General features: G+C 44.4%; 1 protein-coding gene across 3 annotated transcripts in view; it reads left to right on the top strand.

Annotated features, from left to right (window-relative positions):
• The window catches only part of LOC146783991 (rab5 GDP/GTP exchange factor-like), a 161,950-nt gene that overhangs the window by 125,895 nt on the left and 20,193 nt on the right, over positions 1-15,862 (top strand). The gene's annotated exons all lie outside the window — the stretch shown is intronic.

Here is a 15,862-nt window from a genome sequence, read left to right on the forward strand (position 1 = left end):
CTGTAACCAGGTAAACCAGATATGTCCTACAGGCCCTATCGCTTCCAACACATACTAAAATACTAGTCAAAATGATACCAACCACCTTTTCTTTTCATGCAGCATCAACTACTGTATGATCAAGCAAACCTTGTCATTAGCTGGTCTATAGTGTGTCATTTGCAGAAGTTCTTTACTACTGTAATTTATAAATCCTTGCTTTATTCGTGCATAGTTACCATTTTAACATTGAGCGAGGCACGTGGCATGGCAGCTCGCTATCCCCAATGCTATATGCCCTGGCTGCTAAGGCGCTGGTGTGTGCTTTGCGACAACACCACTCACGGAGGGGATCTAAGATTTTCAGGCAAAACTCCTACATGTTTTATTTTCCAACATAGGATCTTTTATATATTCACATGCTTGAATCATTCCCCGTTGTCAGGCTGGGAATCCCCGGTACATTAAAATAGCAGCATACAGTGTGAAAATATACAATAAAGAGTATATAATGTAAAATGGCCATAGGCCGGAAACAGCGTAGTATGTTTAGCAACACATCCACCTCACTTGAAAGAACCCAAACTTCAGCCAATGAGGTGGAAGCTTAAGCTCTCCTACACTGCCTAGAGACCACCACACCAGTGCTCTGATTTCTACCACATGTCATATGTGAGGGAGTCCCCTGTCAGAGCTCTGGTCTAACCTTTCAAATAACCTGAAATTGTGTCCATTTTGGTCTACCCTGGATTTTAACCAGCCCTAAGTTAACAACTACTGTACTCTGAGTTGTTTTTAGGGAAGATTGTTACAATGTCTGGACCAGTGATCTTTTTGGGCTGATAAGCAACTGTCACCATGGCGGCTGACAGAGAAGAGATCTCTTTTTAAAAATTGTTTGTTGCAGCAAGAAAATTTACACTGATGACCCACACTCTGTGTATTTATTCCCTTTATCTAAGCGTACGCGTCAGCGGAATGCAAGATCTGTAAGTCTTTCTCTACTAAGACTCTTGAGGATTGAGAAAGGAGGTTGGCATTCTTACTTATGAATAAAGAGAATTTTTCTCCTTCTAAAGGAGATTCCCTACCCTTCTCCCTCCCTCTACCCCCTCTATAGGGCAAGATTTCGTGGGAAGTGCCACCTAAGCACTTCGTTAATCGCAGTGCACAAGAGGAGACACTTACAGTTTCCAGAGCATGATCTATTTGGTACAGCGCTTGCAGCCTCTTCCTCTGCTGAGAAACCAGAGTCTAAGTGCTACAGAGACTCATCTGTGACAAAAAAGAAGAAATCTTCCAAGGAAACCTCCTATACGATGACAGTCAACGTTGAGCATTTCGTTGATGAGTCGATGACGACCTTTCTGACAATGATAGACATACCATCAACGGCATTACTGTTAGGAAGGATGTATGATGCAACAACACACTCCGTTGCAACGCATGCTTTTACCACGCATGCGTTACATTGCAAATGCCTTTACCACGCATGCTTTTACAACGTATTTTGTTGTAAAGCATGTATGGTAAAGGTCATGCATGATAAAAATGTTCCCTGACTGCTGCCCATAGTCCTCAAGCCAGACCCTGAACCTCCCCTACCCGACCCTTTTTTTTAAATACCCAACCCCTGCCCTAATCCCTAAATATAGTCCCCTGCATGACCCCACTCCCCCTGCCCTTTTAAAATAAATACCCAACTCTGCCCTAAGACCTAATTGTAGAACCCAGCGCAAACCCCACTGTCTCCTGCCCTTTTTAAAAATTACCCGACCACTGCCCTAATCCCTAAAAATGCACTCCTGTACGAACCCACACTGCCCCCGCCCTTTTAAAAAAAATAAATCCACGACCCTGCTCTAAGGCCTAAACTTAGATGCCTGCGCAACCCACACCACCCCTGCCCTTTTTAAAAATACCCGACCACTGCCCTAATCCCTAAAAATACACTCCTGCGTGACCCGCACTCTCCCCTCCCTTTTTATTAAAATCCACGACCATGCCCTAAGGCCTAAACTTAGATGCCTGCGCGACCCACACCACCCCTGCCCCCCTAAAAATACACTCCTGCACAACCCCCACTGGCCCTGCCCTTTAAAAAAAAAAAAAAATCCATGACCCAAGGCCTAAACTTAGAACCCAGCCAGACCCACACTACCCCTGCCCTTTTTAAAAATACCCGACCACTGCCCTAATCCCTAAAAATACACTCCTGCACCAACCCCTCTGCCCTGCCCTTTTTCCTAACCCCGAAATCTAGAAACCAACGTGACCCCCCAAGCCTTCTGCCCTTATAAAAAATACCGGACACGTGCCCTAATCACTAAAAAAAAAAAAATACCCGCAACAAAAGCCATCCTGAAAATAATCCTCCTTACCTTAACAGGACGACGAGGCAACTCTTGAAAGAGGAAGCGGAAGGATCTCTTTGCTCCTCATAACGGCGCTGATAGCCTGGACCACTGTTAGCAGCATATGCCGTCACCACTAACGTTGCGTGGTGAAGGATATGCGTGGTAACACTATATGCGTGGTAATGGCAGCGTGGTAAAGGCCCTGCGTCGGAACAGCTGCATTGTAAAGGCTGTTTTCCGTTGGGAACTAAGCAGTCAATGAAAAAACATGGGAGAAAATGTTTTTTCAGCTTTAAGGGTGACAGATGTGCCTTCAGTACAAATTTGCAGTCAGATCAAGAAGAGGCTAGTGATTATTCCTCGCTTACAGCCCAACGCAATTGGATGTGAGCTTTGTCCCAGATTTTGAAGAGGACCCAATGGAAGCTGAGTGTCAGCAAGAGTACAAGTCTGGATGTACTCTAACAGATTTAAGGCATAAACCACCTTGATATTACAGAGAGCCACATCCAAGTGCCAATAGACTTCTTATCAACGTTGTAACAAATAATGGATACTCTTACTAAATTATTGTTGCAACAATCATCTAATAATCCGAACATGGGGTTACCAGCAGCCCCCATCCACCCGCCTCCTCAACCATCTCCGTTACCAGTTTCACCTCCTAGGCAGCCATCATCGCTGCCGCCTCCGACTTCAAAGCGATGGGTCCATGGAAAAGACCGGGATGATATTTACTGTAATGGGTCTACCTATTCTGATGTAGGAGAGGAAGTTGAGCTACCACCTGACAGTGATGGAAGGGATGATGATGGCCTAGATCTTATTGACCCAAGTGGAAACGATGGACCAATTGTACAAGATGCTACAGAGGATATCTCTAAATTTCATTTGTTGAGTTAAAGAGCTGCCAAGAAATTCAACCTACCAATGACCTCTATAGGTCAACCTATATGACTTTAAAAAGCAACCTCGTAAATACGTTATATTCATACCTACTCTTGATTATGTCTGGTCAAGAGGTCAGAAATTAATGACACCTGCTACCATTCCAGCTGTGATACCTTGTCTGGAAAAGAAATACAAAGCCCCAATTTCAACTCCGGCTTGCCTCACTGGTCATACTAAAATGGATTCCGTAATTGCTTCAGGCGCTCAGAGAAGAACCAAGACCCCAATAACGCCATCATCTAGTCCACCAGACAAGGATAGACGTATTCACAATCTGGGTCGGAGAATTTCCTCTATGGCGGCGACCTCCATTAAGACAGCCAATGCCCTGGTGTTTCTAAGTCGTTACTATCGTCTAATGTGGCATGGCCGCTCCATTACTGGATTTTATCCCTGAGGAGAAGAGGGAAACGACGAGAGCTATCCTAAAGGAAAGAGAACTACTTTCATTATTGACGCGGCAATAGAAGCTTCAAATACAGGTTTGCGATATTTTGGAGAAGGTGCTGTACTAAAGAGGCAAGGCTGGTTAAAGTCCACAGCCGACTGTACTGATGTCCAATCTAAAATCTTAGACCTGCCTTTTGATGGGCTAACTCTTTTTAGTAAACATGTTGATGAAGCTCTGCAAGGCCTTAAAACCGACACCGATACAACAAAGGCATTTTGGCTGTTGCAGTATCGCAGTTTGGGACATCTACTCTTTGTGGCTCACAGAAATCAAAACATTTCAGAGCAGGATTCTACTAAGATTGAGGTTAAGGACACCCTTATCCGGAAAAACCGTCCTGATACGATCAAGGATACTACTTTAATAGAAACCAAAGGCAAACTTACAGGAGGTCTGCAGGAAGGAAGAGAGGTCCCTCACAAGGGAGAACCAATGATAATCAGAAGACAGCCTGGCTCCCAACTCGTTCCCCTTTTTCTGGCTGGTCCTCTGAAGTTGGGGGTAGGAGGGAGAATTTCATTTTTTGCTCCTGCATAGAAGAATATAACACCAGACAAATGGGTGGAGTTCATCCATAGACCGCCAGTTTGCCACCAAGAAAGGAACATCATCTTCATTTGAAGTATTTGGAAATTCTATTGCTTCTTTCAAGGGAGCAATAGAAATTGTCCCCAAGTCGCGAAGGAATCAAGGCTTCTTTTCCAGGTTTTTCCTAATAAAAAAGATGACCGGTCAATGGAGGCTGATACTGGACCTGAGAGAGCTGAACACGTTTCTAAAGAAACAGTCATTTTGGAAGCTTACACTACAAGAAGTCCTCCTGATGATGCAGGAAGAGGATTTTTGACCTTCCCGGACCATCAGGATTCTTAGTTCCATGTAACCATTCACCGAAAACCACAGGAAGTACCTTTGATTCTCAATAGCGGTCAGTACTACCAGTTCAAGGCACTTCCTTTTGGGCTCAAATCGGTGTCAAGAATATTCACCAAATATATTGCTCCAGTTGCCGCTTTTCTCAGGAGCAAAGGTCACCAGGTGTTCCCATGCCTGGATGACTGGTTAGTCAAAGTGCCATCCAAAAAAAAAGAAAAAGCTTCCACGAGTGCTTGCATCAATCTCTGCCAGAGACTAATGCTCACTTTAAACAGAGCAAAATCTTCATTGGTGTCCCAAACAAAGATCCAATTTATGAGAGCTATACTAAACACTCGGCAGAAAGAATAAGAAAGTTAGACAATCTCAGACTATTGCTGCAAAGCAATCATTCAAAATGAAGCCATACAAGTCCTTAATAGGTATGATAGCATCATTTATAAGTTTAATTCCATTTTGCAGGCTTTGTATGAGACCTGTTCAGCAAGGCATCAGGCAGAAGGTTCATGGGAAGATATGGTCTGTCACAAGGTGCTTGAAAAAAGCTCTGATCTGCTGGAGAATTCCAGAAAACCTAAATGCAGGTCTCTTTCCTAGTAATAACAGGTTATTACTTACCACGGATGCTTGTATGGACGGATGGGGAGTCAACCTGCAAGAGCTTTCAACAAGAGGCCTTTGGTCAGATGCACAGAAGAAGCTCCATATTAACGTTTTGGAACTCCGCACCATAAAACTGGGTTGACAAACATTCCTTCCCAGAATGGCAGGTCAGTCCGTCCTACTCAGAACAGACAACAAAACATCAAAGTTCTACATAGCCAAGTAAGTAGGAACGTGGTCCATGATCCTTTCAGAAGCTGGCCCAGTGCTGTGTCACTGGGCCATTTTTCACAGTATAGCCATTGCTGTGGAACATCTGCCAGGCTGCTAAAACAATCGGGCAGAAGCTCTCAGACGGCAAATGACAGATTGTTACAAGTGGGAACTAGAACAGAAACCTGTGGATTACATTTTCAATCAGTGGGTTTACCCCACAATCGATCTGTTTGCCTCTTCTAACAGGAAATGCCCATGCTTCGAAAGCAGGTTCCGGCATCCAGGGACAATGCTCTTTCAATCGGTTAGTTAAAGAAATTTGCCTACGCCTTCCCTCATTTTCCCCAGTTGTTGAAGATGAAGGGTAAACATTGCACTCTGATCCTCATTGCTCCAGCGTGGCCTCGCCAGTACTGATACAGCAAGCAGCTGCAATTGGCAGTACGTCCAGCCATTCCTTTGAACGTGCATCTCTGGATGTTGTCCAGACATCATGGTGAGATTCTCCACCACAATCCCAAGTCACTGAACTTGACAGCATGGTGCTGGACTACCTAGAATTTGGCTGTTTGGAGTGTAAAGAAACTCTGGTGCCCAATGAGACTTGCAACGCTATGTGGAAACGTTTCCGTGTCTGGTACAGGATAATGGCCATCATCCGCTTCAAATAAAGCCTTCTCAGATCCTGCCTTATTTGTTAAGCATGGCTAAAAGTGGTCGCAACTATTTTTAAGTCCGGGTCCATGTGGCTTCAGTACTGAGATTTAGAAGACTGACAGTTCGACATCACTACTCCAGGCTCTGACGTCTGTTAGGAAAGTGGGAGATATTCAGACATTCACCATCAGAGAACCTTTTCTCGGGTTCACTAAAGGACCAAGTTCTACTCAGAACCAATCAAAAATTGATTCCCAAGGTGCCTACATTCTCTAGACTTGCGTAGATGTCTCAAAGTTTATATAGTCAAGACAAAGGACATTCACACACCAGACTAGCTATTTGTATCATTTACACAACCAAGAAAAGACCAAGCCCTGTCCAAACAGTTGAAAGCATGTTGGCTCACAGCCTGTAATGCTTTATTTCATGTCTAAAGCCAGTCGTCCTCCCCAGGAAAGAGTGAGCGCCCATTCCACTAGGGGCATAGCTTCAACTGCAACACTCTATGCTGGGGTGCCTTTGAGAGGCATCTGCCATGCAGCCACCTGGAGGAACAGGCATAAGTTCATGAATCATTACTGCCTAGATGTGGAGCAGAAGCTGACGCAGCAGTGGAACAGGCAGTCATGAGAAATCTTTCACTAAAGGTGTGCCTGCATTCCACTTTGTTGTATTTCATAATGTGTATTTCTTGATTTTCTGATTCATGCATGTGAATATATAAAAGATTCAATGTTGGAGAAGAAATGAGTTATTTACTTGTTACTCTAGTTCTCTAACGTTGATTTATTTTATATATTCATATGTGCCTATCCCTCCTCCCCGGTCAGAGGCTCATCATATTTTATTCACACTCCTGTGTTTGAAATCTTATATATGGTGGCCTCTAGGGGGAGTAGGAGTGCTTAAGCTTCCACCTCATTGCCTGACGTTTGGCTCTTTCAAATGAGGTGGATGTGTTACTAAACATACTATGTTTCAGGCCTATGGCCATTTTACATTATATACTGTTGGTTACATATTTTACACTGTAATTTTAATGTACAGGTGATTCCCAGCATGACTTGGAATCATTCAAGCATGTGAATACATAAAAGATACCAATGTTGGAGAAATGGATTTGCAGATACGTAACTAATTACTGATCTATATTCATGAACCGCAAATATAATTTCGGGCCCATTATACATGAGATGCATTGGAAAAAGTAATTGATTTTTCTGCTGAACAAAGACATAGCACGCCATAAAGTGGAAGTTCCTTTGCAGTGAACGGAGGAATCGGTATATCTGGGCATCAGAGGTACATTGGGAGACCCAAGTTGTTTTTAAAGACCATTATGGGGCAGAGCTGGATAAACTAGATTAATATGTAATGTGCTGATTAGGCTCCCACTCTCTCAGGAAGGCTACATAACGATCATGAAAATATTAGTCCACTATAGGTTTCTGTATCTCTTTAACGAAATACCCTTGGTATACCTACCCATCCTTTCTTCAGCTCCTTAAAATCGCTTATGCTAAAACTAGCACACTGCCTAGAGAGCTGAAGCACCCTTGTGTTTCGATAAGAGTCTGAGGGTTTTCTCCACCCTCTTCCTCAGCCCACTGAGTATCGTAGTGCTGATGACAGTCCGCAAACCCAGAAGGTGTAATGGATCCAGTGAAATATTTCACATACACATGGAAAAGGATTGAGTGGAGGCAGGGTATACAGAATACAACTGTTCAACACCCCATGTCCTCCTGGTGAACAATCCTTGCTCCCCTTGACATCAGAAACAAAGGTTAAATAACAATGCCTGCATTAAACATGACCTGCCTGGGGGAATCTTTTCAAGGAGTAGATATTCTAAGGTCTGGGGCAGCTTCAAGGGGACAATGAATCAATGAGCCCACTGGATGTCTTTTTGTATTACTGGATATGCGTGGCACTGAAAGTACTTAGCATTATATAAAATAGAGTCCAATAGCGGCGGCGGAGCTCAGTGAGAGCGGCGGCGGAGCTCAGTGAACCGGAATGTTTCTGGGACATTTCTGGGACGATTCTGGAACGACTCACATCAGAATCAGTGTCGGCTTATTGGATTAGCGAGCTGTTGCAAGCCCCCCGCCCCTGCTGACCTCCTTCCTGTGGAAGCGGCCCGGTGGTTTCTGGACCGGGTGCGGTGAGCCGTGCGAGGTGAGCGACACGCGGCAGGCAACTGCATTGGAGCAGCTTTAGAGTGGCGACTCAGCAGAGAGCCTAGGCACAGGAGGGGACCTATTTCCTGGGAAGCGGCAGGCTTCAGCAAAAGTGGCCGAGAGAGTCTGAGGGCTCAAGATTGGGGAATGGAGCAGTAGACCAGCAGACCAGCGCGTGGGAGCACTGTCTAACTTGCACCATTTACTGCCTACCAACCGACAAAACCAACAGAGCTGGTAAGTCACAGGAACAAGTAGGGGCCCGCAGGAGGGCCACCGGTGAGCAGCATCGTATTGCCTTGCAGCACAGCCTTGCTACCACCTTCCGGACTCCACACCCCATGCTCCATCGTCATGGCCTCTGCATGGAGTGTTGATTGTGAGTGCAGCTGAGGGTGCAGTTGCGGGGCTGCGGCCAGCTGTAGGGCCCCCGCAGGATCCCCAAAAGGAGCTTGACTGGCCAGTCTGGCAGCAGCTTCAGTGAGTGGACTGGCAGCATCAGATAAAGGGGCCCTAGTGAAAGCCAGCATAGTGGTCCCAGCAGCAGAGCCCAGGAGGGAGCACAGAGTAAAGAACAACCAGTGCAGTGGAACCAGTGCAGAACGCACAGAGTGACAAGTCTGACGAGTGCCGACCCATTGTTGCTGACAGCGTGACGGAGGAGGCTAACTGCGGTCTTTCCATCAGCCCCGGTTAGGCAGTAACTCTGAAGTAAACGTGCACGTTTCCGACTATATTCCTTGGTGGGAGGTGAGAGGAACATTGGTAGCATCTTGGTGTCCTAGGAGGTCTCGCGGACGACAGTTGCAGGATCCTGCAAACTGATTTGGCATATTTTTGGCTTGGTGGAGTACAGAACAGCCAATATAGACAATGCAACGAGCCCTGGGATTCTAATCCCTGTATGGCTCAATAGAGGGATAAGGCTTCCCGGTTCTCCTGCGAAACTGCTAATCCCCCTGAGGTGGAACTGAAGAGGCGCAGCGTTGGCTTCTTCAATCTAACTTACCTGGTGCCACACAGAGGGGGGCTTGCAGCCTCAGGCGCTTCAGTTCACTCGCCGTGAGGATAACGGCCATCAATCCAGCTTCCCGGTCTCTCCAGCCGTGGGAGAATCTTGTCCTGATAAAACGAAATCGAGAACTAGAGGGCAGAAAGCAAAAACAAAATCTAACCGCATTAACGAATCCCCTGTTGTAATAAGGAAGAACCGGGGAACAACGAAATCAAATAAATCCGTAAAGGCCACATCCGGGAGGAAAGAGCTAGTTGCTCCTACTACAAGTGTTGTTGGTGAGGGCAATCTTACTTCCCCGAATCAGAACAGGGCAGGGACACTAACTGTCAGTACGTTGGAGGGGGACTTTTGGGGCAGGCTTGAAACCATGCTGACGACCCTAATAGACCCCATCTTTCAAAAAATAATCTTAGTAGAAGACAGGCTTTCTAAATTAGAAAGGACGATGGTTTATACTCCGTTGGTTATTCCAACAGTAAGTACAAATATGCCCAAAGCTCAAATAGTCTAGGAAGGGGAAAGAGCTGGGAAGAAAGGAGCAGGGGTAGCCCTGAGTGTCAGGCCTACAGCAAATAGTGAGGCGCTAGATAAGAATAGTTCTAATTGTTTAAGGCCCACCAGTATAGATATTTCAGCTTCTACACAGCAGTTCTCTTTAAGAATAGAGCCCCCTATGCCTCAGAGGGACAAGAGATCAGAGGGTAGGGCTCCCCAGATGCTGACTCTTCCAACTATTGATCTCCCACCCGAATCCACTCCATATGTTTTGATTTTGGGGAGTGTTCCTGCTCTCCCCAACGGGAAGAGTGAAGATTATGGGCAGTTGTTAAATAAAAAAAAAACTATGGTTCACATATAATACCACCTTGGGCGAACATGTATCTAAAAATATACTTATGGCACGCAGGGTTAGCTGAATTGGGAGCTCACGTAAACAGGGGACAGGTGACTGTATTATCATAAATTTTGACAACCCTTTCACCGCAGGCCGTATTCTCTCTAGGGACTGCAGTCTCACCCCTTTAGTGGGTTCTGTCATTAAGGCTTTACCCTTGGGCTATTTTTACAGGCCACTTTCCTATGGGGACATGACCATAGATGGCCTCGGGGTACCCCATCGTGGGGGCAGTTCAACAAGAACACTCCCTAAACACCAGTCCATTCCCTTGGTCCAACCACTGCTAGAATTAGATAGGCAATTTGGTACCGGCCATATAGTGGTGTCAAACAATAGATTTGCTGCCTTAACAGGCATGGAGGAATGCGACTGACTGCGGGATCCCGCACTTCTTGGGCCCGAGCCGGTCGTACCTCTTCAGGCTCTAGGGGAGGTAGTTGTGGGGCTCCCAGTGATGAGTTTGAATAATTTTCTATCCTGGAATATAGCAGGGTTGGCAACTAAGCAATTTATGGTAATTAGCCTCCAAGAAACGTGGTCGGTGGATTGCGACCTATTCCTGGAGGGCTACAAGGCCTTTTTCGTCCCAGCCAGACCATCTGTGAGTGGGAGACCAAAGGGTGGACTAGTCACATATATTTCTGTGGCTATTGATTGTAAGCTGCAGGTGATGTCCACCACACATCCAGGAATTTTGGCATTATCGATCCGAAGGGGGGACATCAGTTGGGGATTTGTTAACTTTTACAATTCTTTTTCCTCCCCACATGAGGCTAGTAACATAATTGCCCTGGGAGTAACCATAAAACAATCCCTAGGCCCAAGTCTTCATAACCTTTTGGTCTCTGGCGATTTTAATGTACATCCCTGTGGTGAGCCCACAACATCGTGTATTTCTGAGCTGGGTTGTCCCCGTATGAAGGGTTTTCACTTTGAACATACCGCTCAAGGGGAGTTGTTGAATACCATGATAAATGAACTAGATTTGGTGGCTACAATGATTTTAACTGACCCGCGCACTAACTTTACTGTGCCTACCTTCAAAGGCCACGAGAGGGGATCTTTTATTGACTTTATTTTAATTTCGTCCTCCTTACAATTTTTATCAATAATTTTAATATTGCAGAAAGTGAATTTAGTGATCATAGCCCCTTAACACTTCACATGACAGGTCCACTGTCAGCAAAATTTGGGGATGCTCAAAGTAAGGGCATACTGAGACGAACAGATGGGAAGCGCAGACTAAAATGGTCTCCGGTATCCCCAGAAATATTTTATAACAAGGTTAAAATAGCATGTGCTGATGAACTGTCACTATGCATAATGGAGTGGTCTCTTCCAAAAGCAATCCTTGGTGCATTCGAATCTAATTCACAAAAAGTGGCTGAATTGCTATGCGCCCCAGCCAGAGGTCAAACCTTGTCTGGTCCTAGATGGTTTGATTCCCATTGCTCTAAAGCAGCCAAGAGGTTGAGGGGAGTCCTGTCATCAAAACCTAGAATTCAATCGGAAGTCTCCAACTGTCGCAGGGAATACAAGGTAGCCCTTGGTTGTCCCCAGTCTTGGGCAACCTCTACTATAGTTCCTGTTTTTAAAAAGGGCGATAGAAATAGTACCCACTGCTATAGACCAATTTTGCTCATTGAGTTAGTGGTAAAAGTGGTGGGACGGGTCCTCTTACAGAGATTATTAACTTGGGCGGAGGACAATAAGATTTTGTCGGAAGTCCAGTATGGTTTTCGATCGGGACGTTCCACCGTTGCTCAGTGTCTTAATTTATTTATGATACTGAGCAAATATACTGTTGCTCGTACTGGGACCATTCACCTTGCCTTCATGGACTTGTCATCTACGTTTGACTGTGTCAACAGGAACAAACTATGGCAGTCCATGAGGACAATGGGAGTGGAGAACAGTATTGTCAATTTTCTGGAGGACCTGCACATGTCAACTAAAGCTAATGTCAGGTTCTCACAGGATTTGCAGGTTACGAGGGATTTTAATATCAAAAAGGGAGTTCGGCAGGGCTGTATTTTGGCCCCTTTTTTATTTAATTTTTATATTAATGAACTGGATAGCGTACTAAGGGCAACAGGAGTTGATTACCCAAGTGTAGGACGGCGAGGGATTCCCGTCCTGTTGTATGCGGACGACGCCGTCCTCATATCCAGGACTGAACTGGGTCTGCAATCGCTTTTAACTGCCTTCTCCAGATTCATGACTGACCAGGATTTGGCAATTAATAATTCCAAGTCGTATGTCATGCAAGTGGGGCAATTGGGGGAAAAAGAACTTCCAGTTTAGTGTAGGTGATTCCAAGATCCCCCGTACAAATGTATTTTCCTATTTAGGGGTCCTCTTTCATGACCAGCTCAAATGGGGCCCCCTATTACAGAAAAAAAGGGGATCTGGCCAGGGTTAATTCAGCAATTTTTAATTTTGCATCTAAAATAGGGAAGAAACCAACAGGAGCTATGCTGCAAGTGTATCAGGCCAAAAGCCTGGCCATGGCTTCTTATGGCAGTGAAATTTGGGGATACACTGTTGCAGAAACCTTACAGATAGCGGAAAATGATTTTTTGAAAGGCCTACTATGTGTACCCCGTGGCACATCTAATTTAGCGGTCCACGAGGAACTGGGGGTTCCCTATTTAAGTGACGCACTTGCTTTGCGACCCCTAATTTTTTTGGCTAAAATGTTGGTTAAATAAAGATCTTTCTCTCACCCACCTGATTCTAAGAGAATGCATGTCTCTGGACAACTCGGCTCGTATTCTGTGGCTGAGATATATTAAAAAAAGCTTTGATGGGTTAGGGCGGGGGGGGACTTATTTGCCAACCCTAATGTTATTACAAAGAAGGATGTGGATTCGACCAAATTAGCCTTTTTGTCACTAAGGAATATGGAAAGGGAAGCCAAGGAGGTGTTGAAACCTAGCGTGCGGACGTATATAATGCTTAAAACAACCCCCATGACGGAACCCTACCTCATGGGGTCTCTGTCCACACATGAGAAATGTTTGTTAACCAGGTTGCGGATGAACCTTTATCACCTTTTGCTCGCCAGACCCAAGGGTTTTAATAGAGGTCAAGAGCTAGCGCCCTGCGGCTGCGACGGACAGTCTCCGCAGGATACGCTGCACTTACTCTTTTTATGTATATTATATGAAATTCCACGTAAATGCTTTCTGGTTCCTATTTTAAAAAGAATTAATTTTAGACAGGCTCGTCCGGCACTTGTATACCTGCAATTATTGTAAGAGGACTGTATATTTTTTATAGTAGGGTTTTTAAAAGCCACTGTTAAATCTAGGAGTTATATGGATGTGTAAAGAGTGTTTCCTCAGGCTTTTTTTTATTTATTTCATGTAATTTCAACTGCTGAATTGGTTGTTATCTTAACTTATGCATTTTTATTTAAATTGTTTTATGTCCATGCAACTTTTATGGTTTGAAAGCAAAAACCGAATAAAGTTTTTCTGATTGATTGATATAAAACTGTTCAAATAAATATTTCAGCTTTCCCAGTGGAGACAATACCTCTGCATCCGTTTACGTTACTAATAGATAGTGTGTATTTGAAATGCACTTCCGAATTTACAGAAAGCTGCTGTCTGAAGTTGCGTTGGTGTCCTGTTGCCCTAGACCATGCTGGAAGACAGACATAGGCAAAGCTATATGATAATGAGCAAGGAAAATTCTGCTGTGCATAAAAAAGGTAATTTTGCTGATTTGCAGACATACCCCAAGCATGCACAAATTGAGAGGTAAACGCTTGCAGTAGGTATGACCACTGGCGATCACTCTAGGAAGCATTCAAACCCATCATTCTTTTGATGACCATGCCACCTCAGATTAGACCCAGGCATATGCAAATCATTCTTGATCCTGCTCCAGTCGGAACAGTCCATCCAGAACTTCCAAGCCAGGTCCACTCTGAACCACAACACAAGCAACCAAAAACAGGTTTCACCCTGATGTGTGCCTTTGAACCATTACCTACTACCATGGTGTCTGTTTAGGGCTTCTAGCCAAAACCTTAGAGAAGGGACATAGAGCACATGACTTTCATAAGACATGTATAGCTTGGAAATCGCGGGCCACATTACCTCAGCTTTAAAATCTCTCCTCTGGCTGCCATCTATCAAAGAATTGGTTCTAAAAGCATCTGCCTGATACTCAAAGCCTTACCCTTTCCACACCCGAGCTACCTTTTCAATATATGCATCGCATATTGAGTGACCCAACGCCTAACGCTGGGCTTAGCACAGTCTCATACTGCTCAGTTTTAAGGTTGACCTGGTTTTTGGGCAGGTCTCTGTACCATCAAGGCTCCTGCAATTGGGACTCTCTCGCTTTGTATCTTCTCTTATACCACCATCAGATCCTTTCAGAAGTAATTAAAGACCATTTGCTTCTGAAGACTTTTAACGCCCCAGCCATCTTTCCCCTCTTGCCCCCTTTGTGGTTTGGTGTGTACTGCAGTTTGTAGTGTGCTGTTTGGGTACATGAGCTCGTAATAAAAATATTTTTAAAACACGAAATAAATAATTAAATGCACTTGTTAATTTTCTTGGTAAAAAAGCTACCAACCCTGATGAGGTATTATAGGTTTCACCCACAAAAACTGAGAACCGTTAAATTACTACCTCTTGGGTGTGGTGAGTCCATTTCATTAGTAACAATAAAGCAGGTCACAACATAGAAATGGTGGGGAGCTGGCGGATGAAACAGCAAGTACTTTTACAAATCTTCTGCAGTCGCTCAAACGTGGGTGGGCCTCTCCTCAACTAGGTAAACCTTATGAATACTAGAAATAGGTTCTACACTGTAATTCGATATCCTGTTCATTTTACCCTAAAGACCAACATTAATCATCAGTCACTAGCATGCCTCTGCGATTCAGTACGTCCAGGCACCTGGCTCAGGTACACGATACTGTGAACCTACTTCCTCGACTGTGTCACAGCAGCACGTTGAACATGTATCTTCCATTACTTACTGATTGTGGAAACAAGTGGGAAAACCAATGGCATTGTAGGGTTGCGAGATTTCAGAAACCTACTAAAGGCTACAAAAAGTGATTATTTCCCCTGCTTCAAGGAGGGGGCTGGATTGTTTACTTTCACCCTGAACAATGCATATTTACACATCTTTCAAACTGCTACAGATCATTGTTCCGATTCAGCACACATCCAAGATATATTCAATGCATTCTTATTCTTTTTTTTTTTAAATAGTAAGAAAACAATTCATCGCCTTAATCTCTCAATACTGTTTAAATCCCAGCTTGTTGAACTCTAGAAAAAGAAGAGCTTAGAGTAAGTGACCAGAATCACTTCACCACCAGTAATGGCAGCCAACCGAGGATTCTTTCCTCTAATCTAATATCTTATAATCATGCACGTCCTAACTCCTTGAATGTAGGCCAGAATAATTATATATGTAATGTAGCTCAATACATGTTCATAGAAAAGTCACATTTACGATCCTTTCAAGGAAGGCCCAATCGAGCTAGTGTGGTAATTTTACAGCCAAATTCAGAGGAAACTGTCCTGGGTTTGTTGATGAATAGGCATAAAAAAGAGTTTTGTTACAGAGAGAAGATAGTTTATATCTAATGTTTGGTACCCTACTGGTGTGCCAAAAGGTCTTTCTAGGTAAGTATCT

Source organism: Triturus cristatus, chromosome 11, assembly GCF_964204655.1.
Source record: "Triturus cristatus chromosome 11, aTriCri1.1, whole genome shotgun sequence".
NCBI classification, from domain to species: Eukaryota; Metazoa; Chordata; class Amphibia; order Caudata; family Salamandridae; genus Triturus; species Triturus cristatus.